The following is a 27316-nucleotide window of genomic DNA, read 5'->3' as shown; positions in this document are numbered from 1 at the left end:
TTTATGGCCTGACAGGCTTTGCAAGACCAGTTTCCTCCTCACTGGGAGAGTAATATTTACCTCATAGAGTTTTTTGTTAACTGTGTAAACACATATAAAGCACTTATATGTGCCTGGAATATGGTAAGTGCTCCCTAATTTTGCCAGTAACTATTGTTATTATTCAAGAGATGGTACCTAGTATGAATGAGAATATTGAAAAATCCCAGAGACTCTCCCCCACCAAAGAAGGCATTGCCATGAGTCTCAGGGATGCTTCTAGGGGATGTCTCCTCATCCAGAAAACACAACACTTTGTCCAGATATATCCCATCCTCTACCCATCATGATGTTATTGCAAAATATATTATTCTGCTGTTGTCTCTTTTTCTGAGATGCACCTCTATTGAAATGTTGTGGTTTCAGTACTTAAAGAAGCACTGGGCTGTCAAAAGAGGGTGGATCCCAAGTTTCTGGACTGTAACACACATAGGAGAAGGCGATCTTGCCCTTGATACTGTAGAGGTATGTGAAGGAGGGAGTACTAAAGTTAAACTACCAAGACCTGGCTAGAAACTCCTAGTTCTGCCAAGGGCTGGCCCTGTAAATGGGTTGTTGGGCACCCCAAGCCAAAGAACAACATGGGTAATCTCTTCAATAGGCAGTCAAGTTTGTGGCAAAAAGGAGGAGTCAGAGGGGAAAGAAGCAGAATTACACAAACTGATTACAAGGCTCAAACATACCTGAGACCTAGTTGAAGAAGCACACTGATTTCAGGAAACAAACAAGGGAAGAAAGGCCTCTCCCTACCAATTCACATGTGCAATTCCAGGTATGTTGGATAGAACTGCTTCAACACAGGGCTTGAATCAACTGAGCGACTACAAGAGCTCCCAGGGAGCAAGAAATCCGAGGAACTTGTGATGGGCACAAGATAAAATCTTCGCACTAAATATCTGTTTTGCAATAAACACCACGCAGGATTTTGGCACTTCTGGGAAAACTCCCTTAGTTACCCCAAAATGAGCTAGTTAGAAAACAAAACAAAACAAAATAAAACAGGGGGAAAAAAGGAAGAAGCATGAGGTCTGAAGAGGAAGAAAATGCTTCTTACTTTTGGTCACATGTCTTAAGAGCTCATTGCAACCGTCTTGAGGTTTTGAAACTTCCCAAGAAAGAAGTTTCTTATTTTAGATAAAATCTGACTACATAAAGATGGGCAACAGGAACGTGTACTAAGAGCTTCTCACAGGTATGTTGCTTTCCTCGACCCTTGATTAGCATCCAAGAAATATACAGGGAATTATAAGGAAAAACCTTTTCCCAGAATTGTACCAAGAGATAGATGGCATTACTAGAGTTTGGGGGATCAAGAAAATATTTTTTCTTTAAAGTAACTAATTCAGAAATGTCACCATAGACAGTGGTATTACATGGAGGGGGCATAGCATTTATTTTCATATCAGCCAACAAACCTTGTTCTGTACTGGTTATACCTTTCTAGCTATACCCAATAACTTAAGCAGCTCTTTTATTTATTTATTTATTTTTATTTTGTAGTTCTATTTTTTTGTTTTTAAAATTTTTTTTATTTAATAAATCTTTATTGTTCAGATTACAATTGTTTCTCCTTCCCCCCCCCCCATATCTCCCCACCACCCGGTTCCCACCCCCCCCTCTACCCATACCTCCCCCCCTCTGTCCTCATCCATAGGTGCATGATTTTTGTCCAGTCTCTTCCCGTACCCCCCACACAGACACCCCTTTCCCCCTGAGAATTATCAATCCACTCCCATTCAATGCCTCTGATTCTATTATGTTCACCAGTTTATTCTGTTCCTCAGATTTTTAATTCACTTGTCTTTTAGATTCACTTGTTGATAGATATGTATTTGTTGTTCATAATTTTTATCTTTCTTCTTCTTCTTCCTCCTCTTAAAGAATATCTTTCAGTATTTCATATAATACTGGTTTGGTGGTGATGAACTCCTTTAGCTTTTTCTTATCTGTTAAGCTCTTTATCTGCCCTTCAATTCTGAATGATAACTTTGCTGGGTAGAGTAGTCTTGGTTGTAGGTTCTTGCTATTCATCACTTTGAATATTTCTTGCCACTCACGTCTGGCCTGCATAGTTTCTGTTGAAAAATTAGCTGATAATCGTATGGGTGCTCCCTTGTAGGTAACTAACTGTTTTTCTCTTGCTGCTTATAAGATTCTCTCTTTATCTTTTGCCCTTGGCATTTTAATTATGATGTGTCTTGGTGTGGTCCTCTTTGGATTCCTTTTGTTTGGGGTTCTGTGTGCTTCCTGGACTTGTAAGTCTATTTCTTTCATCAGGTGGGGGAAGTTTTTGTTCATTATTTCTTCAAATAGGTTTTCAGCATCTTGCTCTCTCTCTTCTTCTGGTACCCCCATAATTCTGATGTTGGTACGCTTGAAGTTGTCCCAGAGGCTTCTTACACTATCTTCAACTTTCTTAATTCTCTTCTCTTCTTGCTTCTCTGGAGGAGTGTCCTTTGCCTCTTTGTATTCCAAATCTTTGACTTGATTCTTGCGATCCTCTAGTCTGCTCCTGGGTCTCTGTATATTTTTTATTTCAGTCAGTGTATGTTTAATTTCTAGTTGGTCCTTTATCATATCCTAGAGGGTCTCATTAAATTTATCGGCCTTTTCCATGAAATTCTTGAAAAACCTTATAACTGTGGTTTTGAACTCTATGTCCATTCGTTTGTTCTCCTCCATTTCTTTCGTTTGGGATCTGTTTCCTTGCCTCCTCATTTTCACTGCTTCCCTGAGTTGGTAGGGTAGCTTTGTGTACTAGGTGTCCTATTGGTTCAACGGGTCAGCCTCCTAGTTACCTGAGGTTGACACTCTTGGTGTACCCTTGTGTACTGTGTGTCCCCCAGCAGGAGCTACAGCAAGAACTAGTTTTCTCCTCCTTTGCTTGGGCGGTTTTGGAGCAGTCTGACTGGAGCTGCAGCTAATTTGGTTAAGCTGCCACAGAACAGGCCATTTATATGCAAAAACCGCTGTGTGGAGCCTGGGCGGGTTTGTAGAATGTGCGGGGCGGGGTCTCAGGGCGGGGCGGGGTCTCAGGGCGTCACTAGGCTAGGGCGTGGCAAACGGCGATGGCTGCCGTGAGCCCTCTCTGCCTTTCTTTCTTTTTTTAAAAAATAAATCTTTATTGTTCAGATTATTACAATTGTTTCTCCTTTTTCCCCCCATATCTCCCCGCCACCCGGTTCCACCCCCCCTCTGCCCTTACCTCCCCCCCCCATTGTCCTTATCCATAGGTGTATGATTTTTGTCCAGTCTCTTCCCGTACCCCCCACACAGACACCCCTTTCCCCCTGAGAATTATCAATCCACTCCCATTCTATGCCTCTGATTCTATTATGTTCACCAGTTTATTCTGTTCATCAGATTTTTAATTCACTTGATTTTTAGGATCACTTGTTGATAGATATGTATTTGTTGTTCATAATTTTTATCTTTATTTTTTTCTTCTTTTTCCTCTTATTTTAAAGAATACCTTTCAGCATTTCATATAATACTAGTTTGGTGGTGATGAACTCCTTTAGCTTTTTCTTATCTGTGAAGCTCTTTATCTGCCCTTCAATTCTGAATGATAACTTTGCTGGGTAGAGTAGTCTTGGTTGTAGGTTCTTGCTATTCATCACTTTGAATATTTCTTGCCACTCACGTCTGGCCTGCATAGTTTCTGTTGAAAAATTAGCTGACAGTCGTATGGGTGCTCCCTTGTAGGTAACTAACTGTTTTTCTCTTGCTGCTTGTAAGATTCTCTCTTTGTCTTTTGCCCTTGGCATTTTAATTATGATGTGTCTTGGTGTGGTCCTCTTTGGATTCCTCTTGTTTGGGGTTCTGTGTGCTTCCTAAACTTGTAAGTCTATTTCTTTCACCAGGTGGGGGAAGTTTTCTGTCATTATTTCTTCAAATAGGTTTTCAATATCTTGCTCTCTCTCCTCTTCTGGCACCCCAAAAATTCGGATATTGGTACGCTTAAAGCCATCCCAGAGGCTCCTTACACAATCCTCACACTTTTGGATTCTTTCTTTCTGCCTCTCTGGTTGGGTGTTTTTTTCTTCCTCATATTCCAGATCTTTGGTTTGACTCTTCGGGTACGGTGGTCTACAGTTGAGTGTCTGTATATTCTTTATTTCAGACAGTGTGTGCATAATTTCTGACTGGTCCTTTTCCATTTTTTTGGTATTCTCATTAAGGTCCTTGAAGGTCTCTTCAAGTTTCTCAGCGGTTTTTAGAAGATTCTTGAGTAACCTTATAAATGTGGTTCTGAACACTGTGTCGTCCATTAGTTTGCTTTCCTCCATCTCTCCTACTCGTGACATACTTCGGTGTCTCCGCATTTTGGCTGCCTCCCTGTGTTGATGGAGTGGCTTTGTGTGGTCAGTGTCCTATAGGGGCCGGTAGCTCAGCTTCCCCAATCACTCTAGGTGATCGCTCTTGGTACACCCCTTTGTGGGCTGAGTGGAAAGTCTTGGTGTAGTTAAAAGCCTTGATTGCTGTTGGTACGCTGGGAGGAATTGACCTCCAGGCCAATTGGCTGTGAGGACCTGCTGTGTCTATAATGGAAGAATTGCTGTGCTGGAGACACAGTAGGGCTTTGGTGCTCAATGAGTCTGCCTCTTGAATGTGTTCCTTATGAGAGTGGTTGAAATCTGGTATCATCCACACCAACCACTAGATACCCTAGTGTCTGGATCTCCAATGGGGTGCAGGTCTGAGGCCTCCCAGCAGGAGCTACAGCAAAAGCTACAGTTTTCTCCTCTTTGCTTGGGTGGTTTTGGAGCAGTCTGACTGGAGCTGCAGTTAATTTGGTTGAGCTGCCACAGAACAGGCCATTTATATGTAAAAGCCGCTGTGTGGAGCCTGGGCGGGTTTGTAGAATGTGCGGGGTGGGGTCTCAGGGCGTCACTAGGCTGGGGCGTGGCCAACGACCATGGCTGCCATCTCTGCCTTTCTGTGTTTCCAAGTCCCTGTGTCCCGCTCTCCAGCACAGCAAACCCTGATTGCTGGGTGCACCTCTGCAGAAAAGTCACTCTCACTCTCCGACCGATGGCCGAGAGTCCAGCTTCTCCCCGTAGGCGTCTGGGTCCCCCGCCTACTCCAGAAACTGGAGTTAAGAGTGATGGGGAGTTTGTCTCCCTTCGGTTTGAAGAAAAGCCGCGTGCCCAGTCGCCTGCCACCAGCCCGCTTCGCGCGCACCTCTGTACCTCAGTTCTCCAGCGTTTGCGCTCCCTTTTCTTCTTAGTTGTAAATCTACCACTCAGCCAGCTTTCCCGTGGTTCTGGGTGGTGTACGTTTTGTTTTTTAGTTGTATTTTTGAAATTGTTGTGCGAGGTGGCAGTTTAGTTGTTTAACTTTGCCGCCATCTTGGTTCCTCCTCCCTCTCTGCCTTTCTGCGTTTCCAAGTCCCTGCGTCCCGCTCTCCAGCGCAGTAAACACTGATTTCTGGGTGCACCTCTGTAAAAAACTCACTCTCACTTTCCGACCCGATGGCCGAGAGTCCAGCTTCTCCCTGTAGGTGTCTGGGTCCCCCGCGTGTCCCCAGAAACTGGATTTCAGAGTGATCGGGAGCTTGTCAACAACCCACTTCGCACGCCTCCGTACCTCAGCTTTTCAGCGTTTGTGCTCCTTTCTCTCCTTAGTTGTAAATCTGCCACTCAGCCAGCTTTCCCGTGGTTCTGGGTGGTAGACGTTTTGTCTTTTAGTTGTATTTTTGAAATTGTTGTGCGAGGCAGCAGTTCAGTTGTTTAACTTTGCCGCCATCTTGGTTCCTCTCAACTTAAGCAGCTCTTAACAATTTTGTATCTGAAGAGATATCTGAGCCCCCATGTTCATTGCAGCATTGTTCACAGTAGCCAGGATATAAAAACATTCTAAGTGTTCAACAATGGGTGAATGGATAAAGAAAATATGGTGTATATGTACAATGGAATATTATTCAGCCATAAAAAAATAAGGAAATCCTGCCATTTTAAATAACATGGATGGACCTTGAGGACACTGTGCTAAGTGAAATAAGTTACACAGAGAGACAAATACTGTATAAACTTGCTTATATGTGGAATCTAACAAAAACCAAACTCATAGAAACAGAGATCAGATTTGTGGTTGCTAGAAGTGTGGGTGAGGGTGAAGGAATGGGGTGAAGGTGGTAAAAAGGTACAAACTTCAAGTTATAACAATTTCTGGGGATGTAATGTACAATATGATGACTATAGCTAACAACACTGTTTTGTATATTTGAAAGTTGTTAAGAGTAGATTTTATTTATTTATTTATTTATTTATTTATAAATCTTTATTGTTCAGATTATTACAATTGTTTCTCCTTTTTTCCCCCTATATCTCCCCATCACCTGGTTAAGAGAGTAGATTTTAAAAGTTCTCATCACAAGGAAAAAAATTTTTGTAACTGTGAGGTGATGGTGATAGATGTTAACTAAAGTTATTATGGTGGTCATTTCAAAACATATACATAAATCAAAATTATTGTGCTGTATACCTTAAGCTTATACAATGTTATGTGTCAATTATATCTCAATAAAACTGGGGGGGGGAGAATTTGGAATTCCCCATACATCCTAAGTTAGGTGCTGCTGTAACTACTGTCAGAATATTTGTTTAAATTATCACAGTGCTTTAAACTTTTCCACTCTCAGTCTAATAAACTCTCTAAGGTAGCATATACAAGTTTACAGTTAATTTTCATTTAGATCACTGCCGTGGTTCTTCATTGGGTTTCACCACACCTTAGAAATGCCAGTAGTAAGCAATTAGAAGGAAGGGGTAGAATTCTAGATAGCACTCTGGGCCACATTATCCACAGTCCATGTAGTAGCCTTGGGAAGCAGGCATCAAGGTCTGTATTTGTACCACTTGTTCTGATGTGTTAAGAGCACTGGATTTGAGGTCAAGAGGTCTGGATTTGAATCTTAATCATATATACCACTCACTGAGTGCCACATCATGCTATCTCTCTGGGCCTTCTTTCCTCTTCTGTAGAAATTCATGGAGATTATGTGATAGAATTGTAAATCATAAAGTGCTAAGCAATTTTTAGGTATATTTTCTGGGCATCAAGTTCCATAGAATCTCTCAGACTAGAGCAAGCACTGTGGATCACCTCCTTTCTCATCTCCCCCATACCCATCCAAATTTTTCAAATAATAGCACTGTCAAAAAACTTCCAAGAGTAGAAATGGAAGCACTCCTCCCAATTTTACAGACAAAACATCATGTATCAAAAATAACTAGAGGCCCAGTGAATGAATTGGTGCACCAGTGGGGTCCCTTGGCCTGGCCTGCAGGATTGGGCCAAAACTGGCTCTCCAAAATCCCCTGAGGGGTCCCAGATTGCGAGAGGCTGCAGACCAGGCAGAGGGACCCCACCGGTGCATGATCGGGGCCAGGGAGGGACACAGGAGGTTGGCCAGCAGGGGCGTGACCACGGGAGGGCACTAGGGTGTGTCCAGCCTGTATTGCTCAGTCCCAATCTGCCGGACCCCAGCAGCAAGCTAACCTACCTGTCGGAGCGTCTGCCCCCTGGTGGTCAGTGCATGTCATAGTGACTGGTCGACCAGTTGACTGTCTGCCCCCTGGTGGTCAGTGCACATCATAGCTAGTGGTCGAGCAGCCTTAGCATATCATTAGCATATTATGCTTTGATTGGTTGAACGGCCAGTCAACCAGACACCTAGCATATTAGCCTTTTATTATATAGGACTAGAGGCCCGGTGCACGAAATTCGTGCATGGAGGGGGGTTGTCCCTCAGCCCAGCCTGTACCCTCTCCAATCTGGGACCCCTCGAGGGATATCCGACTGCCCGTTTAGGTGGGGTCGGGCCTAAACGGGCAGTCGGACATCCCTCTCACAATCCAGGACTGCTGGCTCCCAACTGCTTGCCTGCCTGCCTTCCTGATTGCCCCTAACCACTTCTGCTTGTCAGCCTGATCACCCCCTAACCACTCCACTGCCAGCCTGTTTGTCCCCAACTTCCCTCCTCTGCCGGCCTGGTCACTCCTAACTGCCCTCTCCTGCAGGCCTGGTCCTTCTCAACTGCCCTCCCTTGCAGGCCGGGTGCCTCCCAACTGCCCTCTCCTGCTGGCCATCTTGTGGTGGCCATCTTGTGTCCACATGGGGGCAGGATCTTTGACCACATGGGGGCAGCTATATTGTGTGTTGGAGTGATGGTCAATCTGCATATTACTCTTTTATTAGATAGGATAGAGGCCTGGTACAGGGGTGGGGGCCAGCTGGTTTGCCCTGAAGGGTGTCCCTGATCAGGGTGGGGTTTCCTTGGGGCGTGGGACGGCCTGAGCGAGGGGCCTGTGGTGGTTTGCAGGCCGGCCACGCCCCCTGGCAACCCAAGCAGAGGCCCTGGTATCTGGAATTTATTTTCCTTCTAGAATTGAAACTTTGTAGCCTGGAGCTAAGCCAAGCCTGGGGCTCCCTCCGTGGCTGGCAGCCATTTCTGTTGGGGTTATAATTGAAACTTTGTAGCCTTAAGTGGGTGGGCCCGGCCAGGGTGTGCGGAAAGCTTTGCTTCCCCTGTTGCCGCCGGCAATCCTGGCCTGCTCTCTCAAGCTCCATTCTGTCGCCATTTCTGTTTGAATATGTTTACCTTCTATAATTGAAACTTTGTAGCTTGAGTGGAGGCTTAGGCCTGGCAAGGGCAGGCAGAAAGCTTGGCTTCCTCTGTTACCTAGGAAACCTTGCTCTCTGTGGCTGTAGCCATCTTGGTTGGGTTAATTTGCATAATCACTCTGATTGGATGGTGGGCGTGGCTTGTGGGTGTGTCGGAGGTGTGGTTAATTTGCATATTTGTCTATTATTAGGTAGGATAATAATAACAAGCTATGTATAGTTTAATTCAAGGCAATATTTCACAGGCTATTTGTTAGAGTGCCTTTCGCAGATAGTGTAGGAGTGTCATACTCTCAGGTTCTGTGTGAGTCATGAAACCCTATTTTCTAAAAACCCTCACTGGAATTTTTTCTTACAATTGCCTGAGAAAAATTCCCTTTTCCCTACTTCTTTGTGCAAGCTCAGGAATGCCTTTGAAGGACATGGGGGTAAAAGCAGTAGCATCATCAGCCTTGGAATAGTAACTCAAGAGTTCTCCTGAGGCAAGGTAACCCTTGTAAATGTGACAAGATTAGGCTTCTGTTATCAAGGTTAAGCTTATCTACTGCTGGAAAACTGTTTATTTGGTTGCTGACCTATCTGCATGGAGATTCAGGTCCCTCAGTTGCATTCTAGAGTGGGTCAAATATTGCTGTTCCTTGCTGGGCCAGCCCTGACCTGCAGAGGCTAGAAGTTGTGGAGGAAAATTTTTCCATTAGAAAGTAAGTGGCTTGGGGTGTGTGTATGTGTGTCACCCTCTGCTTAATCTTGGTGATCTTGAGAGGTTTGTGAGCTGATTGTTTTCTGCAGTGCTATGCAGCGTAGAGATTGACTTGATAACTGACAGTAGTGGCTAATTCCAATTCCCTCAGCAGTTATTCCTTGCAGGGACAAACTGAAGAAAAGACCATAGGAATTGTTTGACATAAAGATCAAACTAGCCGAAACCGGTTTGGCTCAGTGGATAGAGCGTCAGCCTGCGGTCTGAAGGGTCCCGGGTTCGATTCCGGTCAAGGGCACATACCTTGGTTGCGGGCACATCCCCAGTGGGAGGTGTGCAGGAGGCAGCTGATCAATGTTTCTCTCTCGTCGATGTTTCTAGCTCTCTGTCTCTTTCCCTTCCTCTCTGTAAAAAATCAATAAAATATATATTAAAAAAAAAAGATCAAACTAAGTGGTCCCTGAACCAATAACATCAATATCACCTGGAAAATTGGGGAAAATTCAAATTCTTGGGCCCCTCTTCAGGCCAAGCAAATCTAAAATTCTGGGGATCGGGCCCAGCAATTTGTGTTTTAAAAAAGCCTTCCAGCCCTAACCGGTTTAGCTCAGTGGATAGAGTGTCGGCCTGCGGACTGAAGGGTCCCAGGTTCAATTCTAGTCAAGGGCATGTACCTTGGTTGCAAGCACATCCCCAGTAGGAGATGTGCAGGAGGCAGCTGATCGATGTTTCTCTCTCATTGATGTTTCTAACTCTCTATCCCTCTCCCTTCCTCTCTGTAAAAAATCAATAAAATATATCTTTTTAAAAAGTCTTCCAGGTGATTCTGATTCAAGCTCAAACTTGAGAACTACTGGGTTAAGGGCTTTTCGCCCCTGGCTGCATGCCTGAAGCATTTGTTTAAAACACAGATTCTTGAGAGGGGCCCAGGAAATCCGTATTTAATCCCTAGGTGATTCTGTTGCTCAAGCAGGACTGAGAACCACAAATACATTCTCTCCTTATGCACAAGTTACTCAGGACTATGCTGAGTTTTGATCATGTGCCTTCCATCCGTCTGGATTATGGGTTAGAGTTTTATAATAAGATGGCATTTCCTGGCTCCAGGCCTGTCTCTGTGATGGAATCAAGGCTAGGCAGAGAGTGATGCCTGTGTTTCTTGGTAGGAAAGCTAGATTGTCTGTGCCTATTGGTCTCTTTTGTCTTTCTTCTCTTAGAGGTCTTGAAGAAGAAATTAGCTGCTTACTGTATACAGGCCTGGAAAAAGAGGCTCTGCAGAAAGAGTAAGTGGAGATGGTGGTTACTAAAATACAATTATTCCCAGATCCCCTATACACATAGTCTATGACCTTGGGCAAGGCACTTCTTCTGCTTTTATTTATTTTTAAAAAATAATTGTTTTATGTGGGGTTTTTCGTTTGTTTCACCACCAAAGTCAAGTCTCTTCTGTAACCATTAATCCCCCCCTTGACCCTCTTCTACTTTCTGCCCCCATCCCTCCCACCCCATTCCCTCTAGTAATCACAATACTGTTGTCTATGTCTATGAGTTATTTTTTACTTTTGCTTAATCCCTTCTGCCTTTCCACCCAGCCCCCCTAACCCCTCACCTCTGAGAGCTCTCAGTCTGTACTCCGTATCTTTGACTCTGTTTCTATTAGGTTTATTAGTTTATTTCTGTTCATTAGATTCCACATATAAGTGGAATCATATGGTATTTGTCTTTCTCTGACTGGCTTATAACAGTTAACATACAATAGTTTCAGGTGTACAACATAGTGATTAGACATTTATATAACTTATGAAGTGATCACCCCAATAAGTCTAGTACCCATCTGACACCATACATAGTTATTACAATATTACTGACTACATTTCCTATGCTGTATTTGTTTTGTATTGTTTTTAAATCTTTATTGTTGAGAGTATTACAGGCTGGTGCTAGTTCCAGGTCTTGGGCCTTTTGCTGATAGGTTTGGGACACATTGATGCCAGGTGCTGATTTTTTTAGAGATTTTAGAAAAGTCTGAAGCCTGAGCTAGGACAGGCCATTCATATGGCAAAACCACTGCAAAGAGCTTGGCTTGGGGTGGGGTCTAAGGGAATCACCAAGGCAGAATGAACAGTGTGGGCCAGGTTGATGGAAACTCAGATATGGTTGCCAGTCAGCTCTGTGATTGTGGAGGTCTGAGCACAGGAACAATGACCACTGTGAACACCCCTGTCAGGGAGAAGGCCACCTCTGAGTTCCTGCTCCAATGCCAAATAATCCAGTTCTTCCTCGTGTGTCCCTGGATCTCCCAAAGCCTCTGCCCATCACTGGAGCTCATAGGCAGCAGGACTGTGTAAGATCTTGTGCTGGACCTTTAAAAAGACCTATCTGGGGCTCCAGGAGTATCTGTGTCAGCCACAATTCCTGCTGCTTTCTACAGCTCAAAGTTACAGAGACTTCATCAGATTCTTTATAGGCCAGAAGGGAATGGCATGAAGTATTCAAGGCAATGAAAAGCAAGGATTTGAAACCAAGGCTAATCTATACAGTCTATCATTCAAAACAGATTGTGAAATAAAGAGCTTCCCAGACAAAAAAAGCTAAAGGAATATATCAGCAAATCAGCATTGCAAGAAATGTTAAAGGGACTGCTGTAATAATAACAATAAATATATATATAGAGAAACATAGGCATAAGGAATAAGAATGGCAATAAATAATTACCTATCAATAATAACCTTAAATGTAAATAGATTAAATGCTCCAATCAAAACACATAGGGTAGCTGAATGGATAAAAAAACATGACCCATAACCCAGATGGCATGACTCAGTGGTTGAACATCAACCTATGAACCAGGAGGTCACGGTTCAATTCCCGGTCAGGGCACATGCCGAGGCTGAGGGTCCGATCCCCAGTGTGAGACATGTAGGAGGCAGCTGATCAATGATTCTCTCTCATCATTGATGTTTCTATCTCTCTCTCCTCTCCCTTCCTCTCTGAAATTATATATATATATATATATATATATATATATATATATATATATATTATATAAACATGACCCATATATATGCTCTCTATAAGAGACTTACCTCAGAATAAAAGACTCCCACAGGATGAGAGTGAAGTGATAGGAAAAAAATTTCCATACAAATGGAAATGAAAAAAAAAAAGATGGGGTAGGAATACCCATATCTGACAAAATAGACTTCAAAATGATGGCCATTACAAGAGTCAATAAAGGTCACTACATAATATGAAAGGAATTGATCCAAAGAGAGGATATAACCCTGGTAAACATATATAGGAGCACCTAAATATATAAAAAAATTTCTGGAGGACTTTAAGGGAGAGATTGACAGCAATACAGTCATAGTAGGGGACTTTAATATTGTTTAAAATATGGTTTTGTTAATTGCAGAGAGAGGAAGGGAGAAGGAGAGAGAATTAGAAATGTCAATTATGAGAGAGAATCATCTATTGGCTGCCTCCTGCAAGCCCCTTACTGGGGACTGAGCCCACAACCCAGGCATGTGCCCTGACGAGGAATTGAACAGTGACCTCCTGGTTCATGGGCCACACTGGCCAGGCTTTTAAAAATGTGTTTTTATTGATTTCAGAGAGGGGAAGGGACATAGTAGAAGACTTTAACACCCCACTGACTTCACTGGATAGATCTTCCAAACAAAAAATCAACAAGGAAACAATGACTTTAAATGACACATAGATAAAATAGATTTAATTGACATTTATAGAAAATTTCACCCCAAAGCTTCAGAATATACATTCTTCTCAAGTACACATGGAACATTATCAAATATAGACCACATGTTAGGACAGAAAACAAGTCTCTACAAGTTCAAGAAGATTTAAAATCATGGGAAGCATGTGAGTTCACAATGGTATGAAATTAGAAATCAACTATAATTAAAGCATTTAAAAACTTTCAAATACATGCAGGCTAAATAGCTTGATATTCAACAATGAATGGTTACCAATAAGATCAAAGAAGAAATAAAAAAAAATTCCTGGAAATTGCCCTAATCGGTTTGGCTCAGTGGCTAGAGCATCGGCCTGCAGACTCAAGGGTCCCAGGTTCGATTCCAGTCAAGGGCATGTACCTTGGTTGTAGGCACATACTCAGTAGGGAGTGTGCAGGAGGCAGCCTCTCCCTTCCTCTCTGTAAAAAAATCAATAAAATATATATATATTAAAAATTCCTGGAAATAACTGAAGATGAACACTCAACAACCCCAAATCTCTGGGACATAGCAAAAGCAGTCCTGAGAAGGAAGTTTATAGCACCACAGGCCTACCTCAAATAATGAGAAACATTTCTAATAAACTACCTAACCCTGCAACTTAATGAGGTAGAAAGAGAACAATAGGAAAAGTCCAGAGTAAGGAGAAGGAAGGAGATAATAAAGATCAAAGAGGAAATAAATGACACAGAGTCAAAAAACAAAAAAACCAACCAAATACAAAATATCAATGAAACCAAGAGCTGGTTCTTTGAAAAGATAAACAAGATCGATGGACTGTTAGCCAGACCCATCAAGAAACAAAGGGAGAGGACCTAAATAAATAGAATCAGAAACAAAGGACGTGAAGTAACAACTGACAACACAGAAATACAAAGGATTATAAGAAAATACCATGAACAACTATATTCCAATAAGCTGGACAACCTGGATGAAATAGACAAATTTCTAGAAAAATACCATCTTCCAATACTGAATCAGGAAGAATGAAAAACAAAACAAAACTGAATAAGCCAAAACAACTGTTGAAATAGAAGCAGCTATAAAAAAGAAGGATATCTTATCCTTTGAGATAGCATGGAAGGACCTGAAGATTGTTATGCTAAGCGAAATTAGACATTCATAGAAAGACAAGTATCACATGATCTCACTCACTTGTGGAATCTAATGAATAAAATAAATTCAGAGACATAGAAGCATGGAACAGACTGACGAATTTCAGAGGGAGGGTGGGAGTTGTGGTGGGGGTGGTAAGAGATTAACCAAAGAATTTACATGCATATATGCATACTCCATGGATACAGACAATAGTGTGGTGAAGGCCTGAGGGTGGATGTGGGGTGGAGGGGTTCAATGGTGGGAGGAAAGGGGACATCTGCCCAGCCAGCGTGGCTCAGTGGTTGAGCTTCGAGCTATGAACCCAGGAGGTCATGGTTTGATTCCCAGTCAGGGCACATGCCTGAGTTTCAGGGTCGATCCACAGTAGATGGCATGCAGGAGGCAGTAAATCAATGATTCTTTTTCATCATTGATGTTTCTATCTCTTTCTCCCTCTCCTTTCCTCTCTGAAATCAATAATATATATATATTTTATAAAGTGGGGGACATCTGTAATTCTTTCAACAATAAAGGTAAATTTAAAAAAAAAAAAAGCTGGGGCTCTGGGTTTGGATCCCAGTTCTTCCACTTGTTACGAGGTCACATTATGGTATTTGTGGGCCCTAGGTGCTTTTATATTGTGGGCCCCTTCCTCCATTAAAAAAAGTACACAAACCCCAGAGGGAAGGCAGGGGAAGTTGGAAAGGGGGCGGGGGGGGGGGGGAAGAGATCAACCAAAGGACTTGTATGCATGCATATAAGCATAACCAATGGACATAGACAGTAGGGGGGCGAGGGCATGTGTTGGGGGGTGGGAGCGGCCAGGGAGAGGTCAATGGGGGGAAAAAGGAGACATATGCAATACTTTCAACAATAAAGAATTTAAATAAAAAAGAACTTACAAAGAATAGACTCTACAACTATGTTGGTACAAAGGCAAATCTCTATAATAAAGAGCCAGGGTGTAACACCTTTAGAACCTAAGCTCGACCAGACCGGAAGTCTGGTCTTCCACTGCAGGCGAGGTGCCCCAGCACTGATTGCTGAGGGGGCTGCAAATCAGGGCCAGAGAGAGGCCTGAAGAGAGAAGCAAGGACTGATCCGTTGCCTTTGTGGCAGCTTTTGACCAGCACTTGCCTCTCCCTTTCTCTCCCAGTCTGGCCAGCAGCCTGCCTCCATTTCTCTCCAGGACTCCACAAGGGCTGCTGATCAGCCCCGCCTTTCTGTTCAGGCCCCGTTGATAGGCCCAGAGACGCTGACTGGCATAGAAACTGACCAATCCGAACCAAATCTGGGGGCTTAGAGGTGTTTCTGTCCAGGGAGAGCGGTGGATCCAAGGCTGGCTCCAGCAATGGCCTTCTCAAATCTACAGAAAGTGCTCATCAGTGACAGCCTGGACCCTTGCTGCTGGAAGATCCTGCAAGATGGAGGGCTGCAGGTGGTGGAGAAGCAGAACTTGAGCAAAGAGGAGCTGATAGCCGAGCTGCAGGACAGCGAAGGCCTTATCATCCACTCAGCCACCAAGGTGACCGCGGATGTCATCAACGCAGCAGAGAAGCTCCAGGTGGTGGGCAGGGCCAGCACCGGCGTGGACAACGTGGATCTGGAGGCTTACACGAGGAAGGGCATCCTGGTCATGAACACTCCCAATGGGAACAGTCTTAGTGCTGCGGAGCTCACCCGTGGGATGATCATGTGTCTGGCCAGGCAGACTCCCCAGGCAATGGCTTAGATGAAGGATGGCAAATGGGACTGAAAGAAGTTCATGGGAACCGAGTTGAAGGGAAAGACCCTGGGAATTCTTGGCCTGTGGAGGATAGGGAGAGAGGTGGCCGTCCGGATGCAGTCCTTCAGGATGAAGACTGTAGGGTACGACCCCATCATCTCACCAGAGGTCTTGGCCTCCTTCAGCATTCAGCAGCTGCCCCTGGAGGATATCGGGCCCCTCTGTGACTTCATCACTGTGCACACCCCTCTCCTGCCCTCCACAACAGGCCTGCTGAACGACAGCACCTTTGCCCTGTGCGAGAAGGGCATGGGCGTGGTGAACTGCGCCCACGGAGGGATCCTGGACGAGGGCACCCTGCTCCGGGCCCTGCAGTTGGGGGCAGTGTTCATGGAGGAGCCGCCTTAGGACCACGCCTTGGTGGACCACAAGAATGTCATCAGCTGCCCCCACCTGGGCACCAGAACCAAGGAGGCCCAGAGCTGCTGCGGGGAGGAGATTGCTGTCCAGTTCGTGGACATGGTGAAGGGGAGAGCCCTCGTGGGGGTCGTGAATGCCCAGGCCTTTACCAGCACCTTCTCTCCGCACACCAAACCTTGGATCGGTCTGGCAGAAGCTATGGGGACTCTGATGTGAGTCTGGGCAGAGTCCCCCAAAGGGTGGTAACACAAGGCTTATCCCTGAAGAATGCCGGGAACTGCCTGAACCCCACAGTCATTGTTGGCCTCCTCAAAGACGCTTCTAATCATGCGGATGTGAACTTGGTGAACACCAAGCTGCTGGTGAAGGAGGCCGACCTCAATGTAACCACCTCCCATAACCCCACTGTGCCAGGAGAGCAAGGAAGGATGCAGGGAAGGCCTTTTGAGTGTGGCCCTGGCAGGTGCCCCCTACCAGGATGTGAGCTTTGTCCAGGGCACCACACCTGTGATGCAGGCACTCAATGGAGCTGCCTTCAGACCAGAAGTGCTTCTCCCCAGGGGTCTGCCCCTGCTCCTGTTCCAGGCTCAGCCCTCAACCCTGCCATGCTGCCTACCATGATTGGGCAACTGGCAGAGGCAGGCGTGCAGCTGCTGTCCTACCAGACCTCGGTGGTGTCTGATGGGGGGACCTGACACATCATGGGCATCTCCTCCCTGATGCCCAGCCTGGATGCCTGGAAGCAGCATGTGACCGAGGCCTTTCAGTTTCATTTCTGACCTTGGGGCTCACCAGGACCAGCCTTGGGGGCTTTGTGATCAACATTGACAGGTCGCATTCCTAGGGCTGACACCACTTATGTGGTCTGACCCCTGTAATAACCACTTAATAAACAGCCCACCCTCCCCCCCCAACCCCCCCCCCAAAAAAAAAAGAACCAAATCTGTTGGGAGTGTTCATGACCAGGATGCCCTTCCTCGTGTAAGCCTCCAGATCCAATGGCTGCCTAGGAGGCGGAGCTTTTGACGCTGACTGACATAGAAACTGACCAATCAGAACCAAATTGGTCGTCAGAGGAGGGCAGTTGAGAGCGAGATCAGGCCTGCAGGGGAGGACAGTTGGGGGCAAGATCAGGCCAGCAGGGAGGGCAGTTGAGGGCAACCAGGCCATCAGAGGAGGGCAGTTGGGGGCGAGATCAGGCTGGCAGGGAAGGACAGTTGGGGGCAAGATCAGGCAGGTAGAGGCAGTTGAGGGCGAGATCAGGCCAGCAGGGGAGGGCAGTTAGGGGCGATCAGGCAGGCAAGCAGAGGCAGTTAGGCAGGTGGGCAGGGGAGTGGTTAGGAACCAGTGGTCCCGGATTGCGAGAGGGATGTCCTAAACCGGCAGTCGGACATCCCCCAAGGGGTCCCCGATTGGAGAGGGTGCAGGCTGTGCTGATGGAACCCCCCCCTCCATGCACAAATTTCGTGCACTAGGCCACTAGTATATTAATATATATTAAAACATTTCCTCCAACCTAAATGTTTATTTTTTTTTCTGATTTAAGAAAAGACAATAAAACCTTTTTAATGGCTCCTTAAAGCATTGTGGGCACTAAGCACTGTACCTACTGTGCCTAATGGATAAATCAGCCCTATTCATTACCTTTACAACCTTGGAATACATATTTAAACTTTCAGACTCAGATTCCTCATCCATAAAATGGATGGCCTGACCAGGGGAGCAATAGTTCATTCATTTAATCTAAGATTGTATTAACTGCTTGAGCAGCTCTATAACATGGCTGGTCCATTGAACAAAATCTTTAATTCTTTATAATTTCTTAAAGATTGCCAATAATAAGTATTTTGGGGGAGGCTTATAAACAACAGAAATTTATTTCTCACAGTTCTGGAGGCTGAAGTCCAAGATCAGGGAGCCAGCATGGTCGGGTGAGGGCCCTCTTCCAGGTCACATACTTCTCTTTGTGTCCTCACACGGTAGAAGAGGTCCAATGGTAAGTATTTTCAAAATTATATATATAGTCCTTTAATATCTTATAATGTATTGATCTCAGCTTGGAAACTTCAATCCCATAACATTTAGTTTATTCTTATATTAGAGTGTTTAATTTCATGTAGCATAACATACCTGTGCATGTGAATCCACCTTTCTGTTAATTATTGCTCAAGAACAGAGACCATGAGAGAGAAGTATCTATTAGCTGTCTCCTACTGGGGATTTAGCCCACAACCCAGACATGGGAATCGAACCGGTGACCTCTTGGTGCATGAGATGATGCTCAACCCACTGACCCACACCAGCCAGGCTCTAACTACTTTTTAAAGCCAGACTTGCAATAAGATCAGTGGGTTATATCTGGGGCTAGGACCCGCAGATGATTCCAGGGTGGATTAAGCCATATAGCAAGATAATCTCAGTTAGGAAAGGAGCAGATAGGTGGCAATCTCAGCACCTCTTAGTGGAATTTGCGGGTCCATCTTTCCCAAGCTGGGTTTTCCAGCCTCATCCACGGAAGTCAAGGGCAGTGAGAGCCTATGCCCTATTCTGCCTGAGTCACACTTTGACTCCTCACTTTGCCACCTAAAAGCAGCTGACCTAGCTCCTGGGATGGGAAAGGTCAGGGTGCCCAAAGCCTCATCTGCTTTGACAGCTCCCTAGTGTCTGGGAACTAAGTAAATGGCAGCTTTCAGGATCAGCCTCTTGCGTAATCTTGTTATTTAAGGTCAAGCCTTCTCAGTATTAATGAGGTACAGCTCCCCTGCCCAACCCCCGCATACCAACCCCACCTTCACTTTCAACCCTTCCCAGCACTGGTTTTTGTTGCGTAAGTGAAACTACACAGTAGTTTTCAGTTCCCCTCTTGGATTATACTGAAATGGCCAGGATTTTAGACATGGTTCTAGCCCCCCAACAGGGTCAAGAGGATTTCTGCAACCACCTCAGCCATACAGAGAATTTATTCCCCTGCCCCTCTCCATTTGTTTCTATGGCTCCTCAGTTCAGTTCTGCTTTCCTCCAGAAGCACAAGGAACTCCAGCTGGTGGATAACATACCAAGAGGCTGTGGGCTGACCATGAACCTGGTGGCTCAGGACTCAGTATAAAACTTTTGGGCTGAGTAACTCGGTGGATATTGGGCAATTAATTGAATTCCAGATTACAAATGAAGAAACTGAGCCTGAGACCAGTATACGTATAATTTGAGGATAGCTGGTAAGTGACAGAGTTGGGATTTGAAGCTAGGTTTTGCAGACTTCAGAGCTGAGCCTACTTCAGGTTTAGTCAGACCAAGAACTTTCTGCTCCTTTCCCTTATTTTTCAGGAATGGGTTAGTTTGATAAGATCAGGTGCTCTCCATAGAATTTTTGACTGGATTTTAGAGAATGCAAAGGCTTCAAGCTTCTTATGGTCCAGGCAATGTGCAACCAATCAGCAATCCTGCCTGCTGAGAGATGAAATGGTGAATGACTTGTATCAGGCCTGTACACAAATCCAACTTCAAAAGCTTTTCTTATAGAAAACCTTTTCTGTTGACTTTCTTAAAGGGGCAATGCAGGGCTTCACAGCATATCAAACAGAAAAGCTTCATAAAATTCCTCTCCTCTTGTCCATTTCCTTAAAGTATACACAACCACAGTTCAAATCTCTATCCCCCACCTCCAACCCCATTCTCATGCTCTTTCTTTTTCACTCCATGCTTCTCTCTCCATTTCTTCCTTCTCAACATACCTAAAAACTTGTGCTCTTAGCATTCAAGCTTTTTGGACACCTGTAATCTCCCTGAATCAATGAACATGATATTTTGATAATTTCAGAACAAACTTAAAACATTTTGGCTTGTCTTTCATGGTCTTTTTGTATTTGGGATATTAAAAAATACTTAATTCCTGCATTTAAAAATATTTTATTGAATTTATTGAGTTGACATCTACACTAATAAAAGAGAAATATGCAAATTGACTGTACCTTCATGATGCCCACCAGCCAATCAAGAATGAGTATGCAAATTAACCCAACAAAGATGGCGGGTTAATTTGCATATGCAGGCACTGAGCGGCCAGGGGTGTTCTGCACCGCCCCAGCCGCTCTGGGCCTCTGGGCACTGTGGGAAGGCTGAAAGGCAGCTCCGGGGCCGGAGTGGAATGGCAGTGCTGGCAGCCAGGGGAAGGAAGGCCCATTCTTACACGGATCTTCTTGCATTGGGCCTCTAATTGGTTAATAAAATTATATAGGTGTCAGGTGTACAATTCTATAATACATCATCTGTATATTATGCTGTGTGTTCACCACCCCAAGTCAAGTCTCCTTCTGTCACCATTTATCCCCCCTTTATACTCTTTTACTTTCCCTGACCCCTCTTTCCCTCTTGTAATCACCATACTGTTGTCTGTGTCTATGAGTTGTTGGTGTGTTTTTTCTTTTTCTTTTTCTTTTTCTTTTTTTTTGTTATAACAGATCAATTTTAATTCCAGCACCTGAAACTATACAAGGGTACGCTTTATAAACCTCCTGGGACTATTGTACACATTCAATAAAGTGACAACTGTGCAATACCACTTAGTATCTCAAAATCAGGAACAGACTTTTGAATTGTTTAAACACAATCCACAGAATTAAAAACGAAATCAGAAGCCACCCACAGTTATAGTAATTGTCCATTTAAAGGTTTACAGGTACTACCAGACACACAGTCAATATCTAGCGGGACGGTGAGGGTGATTTCAGATCCTCATCCTGTTGTACTCTCCTGGGCAGGTTTCTCAGGTAGCTATGTGACTGGCCAAAGATTGCCACAACCAGGACCAGAAGAGCAAGTCAAGTTCCACCACAGTTCTTGTAGTTTTCACTTTTTTTCTTTGTCAGTTAAAAGTGAACAGTGAGAATTAAATACTTATCTTTACATATGCACAAGGTATGCTGTGAAAGCATAGTTGCTTACAAACATATAAAAATACTTGTTAACTAGTTTGATAATAAAATAATGTATAAAAGTATATAGCAAAAACATTAATCATCTCTGACCCTGGGAAGATCAATTCCTTATTTTATATTACAACAAAAACAGTTTTAGTTTTTTTGAACCCTCTTATCCAGAAATACTTACAAAGGAAGACACACATAAATTAGAAAACCAAGACCATTGAAATGCCTAAGTCCAGAATGAGTCCAAATATTTGGCCACACAGAATATTATCATCTTTAAGAGCAGGAGTAATAATAAAGGCTTTTAAAGCAGTTTTTAATTTATAAATACAATAGGCATTTTGGTATTTTGGCCACTGGAAAATGAAGGCTGTAGCATCAGTAAAGGCCTGAGATGTCTCATTTCTGAGGATTCGATTCAGTGTATTTAAGGTAACTAAAGGTGACATAAAAAGTTTTAGAGATAGGCAAAAATTCACAACTAAAAAAAACAACAACTCCCTATGTTTCTATTTAGATTAACAGTAGGCAATATGATTCCAGATGTTAAAAGTTATTTCAAAACCCATGATTTCAGCTTGGCAAACAGCTTAGGTTCCAAATCTGATTCATCCCTATTAAAATGTAAGCCCTTAAAAAAGAATGTGTCTGTTTACACAGTTATATCTTTTGAAATAATCAGAAAATTTTTGAAGCAGCCTTAGTGTTTCCTTTCCATCTGTCTTGAAACGACCATGGGGTCGGCCTCACAGAAGTAGTCAGCCAGCTTCTTGGTCAGAGGCCACCACCGTGATCACTTGTCTAAGGCTAGAAAGGTACCATCGTGATGTCACCGTAAGGAGAGAAGGTGAGGGCTTTCCTGGCAGTTGGTAGCTATAACTCAAGGGATTCTTAGAAAATGACACAATGGCAGCCTTTCTTGTCTTTTTCTTTCCGCGTTGATTCTGGTGAAGGAGGACATTCCCGCTCTTGAAATTTCCTTATAACCCAGACAAGTTCATGGAAAGCTTGATCTACATTTATCCTAATCTTTGCAGATGCCTCCATATAAGTAACCTTCAGCTGTCATGCTAACTTCTGTCCTCCTTCCTGTGTTACCTGTCTCTGATGATCCAGATCTGCTTTGTTACAGATTAAAATCATTGGAAACTCATCACGATCCTTTACTCTGAGAATCTGTCTTTGAAACTTGGAGATTTCTTCAAAACTGCCTCTATCTGTGACTGAAAAGACCAACAGGAAACCCTCGCCAGTTTGCATATACTGTTCTCTCATAGCTCCAAACTCTTCTTGTCCTACTGTATCTAGAATATCTAGCCGGGCAGCTCTGTCATCTATCACGCACTGCTTTGTGTAGGAATCCTCAATGGTTGGATCATAATCCGTCACAAAATAGGAATGGATGAACTGGATGGTGAGCGCCGACTTGCCCATACCGCCCCCGCTGACCACCACGAGCCGGTACTTCTCCTGGCTGAAGCCGTCCCGCCAGCCGGCTGTGGCCATGGGGACACTGCCGAGCCCAGCCCGGCCATGCAGAGCTGCCGCCCGCCCTAGCCCTGGCTCTGGGGACGTGTGCAGCCAGCGGGCTGCGGGCGAGCGGGCGGGCAGGCGGGGGTCCCGGGCACCCAGAGCTGCTGGGAAGGCCGGTTCGGTGGCAGCGCAGAACCCCGGCTGGCCGAGTCCCGCCCGAGGCGCAGAGAAGCGGGGTGACTGCAGGGGCTAGGGGCAGCAGCGACCTTGGTGTGTTTTTTCTTAATTCCTTCACCTTTTTCACACAGTCCCCAACCCACTCCCCTCTAACAGCTGTCAGTCTCTTCTCTGTATCTGTGAGTCTGTTTCTATTTTACTTTGTTCATTAGATTCCACATATAAGTGAAATCCTCTCTAATAAAAGAGTAATATACAAATTAACCATCACTCTGCTACATAACCGACGCCCACCAGCCAAGCCATGCCTACCAGCCAATCAGGGCGAGTATGCAAATTAACCCCAACCAAGATGGCTGACCAGAAGGGAGGCTTGGGTTTCCCCGGCAACAGAGGAAGCCAAGCTTTCCACACACTCTGGCGGGCCCAGGCCTCCACTCAAGGATACAAAGTTTCAATTATAGAAGGTAAACAAATCCAAACAGAAATGGCGGCAGCCACGGATCGAGCAGGAGGCTTGGCTCCGCTCCAGGCTACAAAGTTTCAATTGTAGAAAGTAAATAAATTTCAGATACCAAGGCCTCTGCTTGGGTCGCCAGGGGTGTGGCTGGCCTGAAAACCACCACAGGCCCCTCACCCAGGCCTCTCCACGCCACAAAGGAACCCCACCCTGACCCAGAACACACTTCAGGGCAAACCAGCTGGTCCCTACCTGTGCACCAGGCCTCTATCCTATCTAATAAAAGAGTAATATGCAATCCCAGGTCCGGGTGAGGCCGCGCCCTGGTTCCGGGAGAGGCCACGCACCCCTGGGTCTGGGTGAGGCCACGTGCCCCTGGGTCCGGGTGTAGCTGGATCCCGGGTCCGGGTGAGGCCGTGCACCCCTGGATCCGGGTGAGGCTGGGTCCCGGGTCCGGGTGAGGCCGTGCGCCCCTGGGTCCTGGAGAGGCCACGCGCCCCGGGGTCTGGGTGAGGCCACGCGCCCCTGGGTCCAGGTGAAGCTGGATCCCGGGTCCAGGTGAAGCCGTATGCCCCTGGATCTGGGTGAGGCTGGGTCCCCGGTCCGGGTGAGGCCGCGCACCCCCGGGTCCGGGCGAGGCCGCACTCCCCTGGGTCCGGGTGAAGCTGGATCCCGGGACCGGGTGACGCCGTGCGCCCTTGGATCCGGGTGAGGCTGGGTCCCGGGTCCGGGTGAGGCTGTTTGCCCCTGGGTCCTGGAGAGGCCACGTGCCCCTGGGTCCAGGTGAAGCTGGATCCCGGGTCCGGGTGAGGCCGCGCCCCTGGGTCTGGGAGAGGCCACATGCCCCTGGGTCCGGGTGAGGCCACGCGCCCCTGGGTCCGGGTGAAGCTGGATCCCGGGTCCAGGTGAGGCCGTATGCCCCTGGATCCAGGTGAGGCGGGTCCCCAGTCCGGGTGAGGCCGCGCGCCCCTGGGTCCGGGTGAAGCTGGATCACGGGTCCGGGTGAGGCCGTGCGCCCCTGGATCTGGGCGAGGCCACGCGCTCCTGGGTCCGGGTGAGGCGACGCGCCCCTGGGTCCGGGTGAAGCTGGATCCTGGTTCTGGGTGAGGCCGTGCACCCCTGGATCTGGGTGAGGCTGGGTCCCAGGTCCGGGTGAGGCCGCGCCCCTGGGTCTGGGTGAAGCTGGATCCTGGGTCCGGGTGAGGCCGTGCGCCCCTGGATCCGGGTGAGGCCACGCGCTCCTGGGTCCGGGTGAGGCGATGCGCCCCTGGGTCCGGGTGAAGCTGGATCCTGGGTCTGGGTGAGGCCGTCCGCCCCTGGATCCAGGTGAGGCTGGGTCCCGGGCCTGGGTGAGGCCACGCCCTGGGTCCGGGTGAGGCCGCGCCCCCGGTCCGGGCGAGGCCATGCGCCCCTGGGTCCGGGTGAGGCCACGCGCCCCTGGGTCCAGGTGAGGCTGGATCCTGGGACTGGGTGAGGCCGCGCACACCTGGGTCCGGGTGAGGCCACGCTCCCCGGGGCCTGGGTGATGCTGGGTCCCAGGTCCGGGTGAGGCCGCGCGCTCCTGAGTCTGGGTGAAGCCGCGCCCCTGGGTCCGGGCGAGACCAAACCAGAGGGAGTCGGACCTGCATTACCACCATTTGTCCACCATCCAGAGCTGAAATGTCAGTGCCGACATGTACACATAAGGAACTGGTGGACATTGAAATCGGGTCTCAAAAGAACTGTTGGTCCAGAAAGAAACTTACTACAGACTGATTCATTTGCCTGTCAGCATAACTATTATTGCTTGTCTCACATTCAGTTCTTATATTTCTAGTAACACATGATCTCACTCATCTAGGGGAAATGATGAACAACATAGACTGATGAACAAGAACAGACCCAGAAACAAGGAGGCATCGATCGGACTGTCGGGCCTCAGAGGGAGGGTAGGGGAGGGTGGGGGTAGGGGGGAGAGATCAACCAAAGGACTTGTGTGCATGCATACAAGCCTAACCAATGGTTAAGGACAACAGGGGGTTGGGGGCATCCGTGGGGAGGGGTGGGGGATGGGAATGGGGGGATGAGGACAAATATGTGACACCTTAATCAATAAAGAAATTAAAAAAAAAGTAATGGGAAAAAAAAAGTAATATGCAGATTGACCATCACTCCAACACACAAGATCAAGATAGCTGCCCCTATGTGGTCAAAGATCCTGCCCCCATGTGGACACAAGATGGCCACCACAAGATGGCCAGCAGGGGAGGGCAGTTGGGAGGGACCAGGCCTGCAAGGGAAGGCAGTTGAGAGGGACCAGGCCTGCAAGGGAGGGCAGTTGGAGGCGATCAACCCTGCAGAGGAGGGCAGTTAGGCGTGACCAGGCTGGCAGAGGAGGGAAGTTGGGGGCAAACAGGCTGGCAGGGGAGCAGTTAGACATCAATCAGGCTGGCAGCGGAGTGGTTAGGGGGTGATCAGGCTGGCAGGCAGAAGCAGTTAGGGGAAATCAGGAAGGCAGGCAGGCGAGCAGTTGGGAGCCAGCAGTCCTGGATTGTCAGAGGGATGTCCGGTGGGATCGGGCTTAAACAGGCAGTCGGACATCTCTCGAGGGGTCCCAGATTGGAGAGGGTGCAGGCTGGGCTGAGGGACACCCCCTCACCCCCGTGCACGAATTTTGTGCACTGGGCCTCTAGTCATATCATATTTATCTTTCTTTGACTGGCTTATTTCACTTAGGACAATACTCTCCAACTCCATCCATGCTGTTGCAAAAGTTAAGAAGAGCCTGTCAATAAAAGGGACATATGTAATACTTTCAACAATAAAGATTTTTTTTTTACTAGTAAAAGAAGGGCCTGTCCAGAAAAGCATCTGCATCCTTGTGGGGAGGGGAAAAGGGTGGGCCTGGATGTCAAGGGGTCAATGCATAACAAAGGACACAGATAGAAATATCAACTTAGGAGTATGTAGTGGACAGAGGAGGACCAGGAATGGAATCTGATGGCTAAGGGAGAAAACACCCAACTTTCTGTTTTTCTCTATGAGCTAACATATATATTGCACATTTGCTAATTAAAATTTTCCCTTTTTCCTCTCACATATTTTGCTCCTTAAATCACTAAGGGGAGGTCAAGTTACAGGTATTTCAAGAAGCCGTGTTTTAGAATTTTGATAGCAGCTTTGTGCGAGATTGCATCTACACATTTTACTTTTGTGATAGTGTTTTGATTGTAGAGAAAAAAATATTAAGGAACCTGAAATCAGATGCTCAGCCTTTGCACGCTTTTGGTATAGCAAGTTTTGCTACTAAGAAGTAAAGCTTGCCGAAACCGGTTTGGCTCAGTGGATAGAGTGTCGGCCTGCGGACACAAGGGTCCCAGGTTCGATTCCAGTCAAGGGCATGTACCTTGGTTGCGGGCACATCCCCAGTAGGGGGTGTGCAAGAAGCAGCTGATGTTTCTATCTCTCTCCCCCTCCCTTCCTCTCTTAAATATTTATATATTTAAGATATAAAATATATATATATATCTTAAATACACATATATTTAAGATATCCCTTAAAATAATAAAATCTAAAAGTTTTTAGGAAACAACAACACAGAAAGCACAAAATTTTACAGAGAATATTTAAAAACTTTAAAAATATAAAGGAAGTTTTGACTAAATTAAGATATACTAAGTCCACATTTGGGGTGATTTAACATGATAATTGTACCAATCCACTTCACATTAACTTGCAAATTCAATTCAGTCTTAAATCAAATTCCAGCATGACTTTGGGGGAAAGTTGGTAGACTTACTAGTACTTACATTTATAATGGAAGCATTTTCATGAATTGCTAATCACTTTAAAAATCAACTTGAGAAAGTTTTGTAGTGAGTAAATAATGCCTGTGAGCCGAAACCGGTCTGTGAGACAGTGAACTGGCCCCCTGC

The 27316-nt window shown here is 46.0% G+C and overlaps 1 protein-coding gene and 2 pseudogenes across 4 annotated transcripts in view; 2 read left to right on the top strand and 1 right to left on the bottom strand.

Annotated features, from left to right (window-relative positions):
- The first annotated feature begins 1182 nt into the window (after nucleotides 1–1182).
- The window catches only part of LOC307095760 (toll-like receptor 13), a 41729-nt gene continuing 15595 nt past the window's right edge, over nucleotides 1183–27316 (top strand). Inside the window, exons 1-2 of one of the 2 annotated variants that reach the window (XM_079765250.1) lie at nucleotides 1189–1231; nucleotides 18255–18362. The gene's annotated coding sequence lies outside the window, so the exon portion shown is untranslated. Of the gene's footprint in view, nucleotides 1232–18254; nucleotides 18363–27316 lie in introns of both variants that reach the window. The other variant, XM_079765251.1, reaches the window with a different exon arrangement.
- LOC307095281 (D-3-phosphoglycerate dehydrogenase-like) lies at nucleotides 15547–17210 on the top strand (annotated as a pseudogene). The gene has a single exon. The product of its transcript is annotated as a D-3-phosphoglycerate dehydrogenase-like (transcript).
- LOC307095519 (ras-related protein R-Ras2-like) lies at nucleotides 22139–22797 on the bottom strand (annotated as a pseudogene). The gene has a single exon. The product of its transcript is annotated as a ras-related protein R-Ras2-like (transcript).

Source organism: Cnephaeus nilssonii (assembly GCF_951640355.1).
Source record: "Cnephaeus nilssonii genome assembly, chromosome: X".
Taxonomy (NCBI): domain Eukaryota; kingdom Metazoa; phylum Chordata; class Mammalia; order Chiroptera; family Vespertilionidae; genus Cnephaeus; species Cnephaeus nilssonii.
Note: the sequence above shows the minus strand (reverse complement) of the source record. Positions and strands in the feature narration are given on the sequence as shown.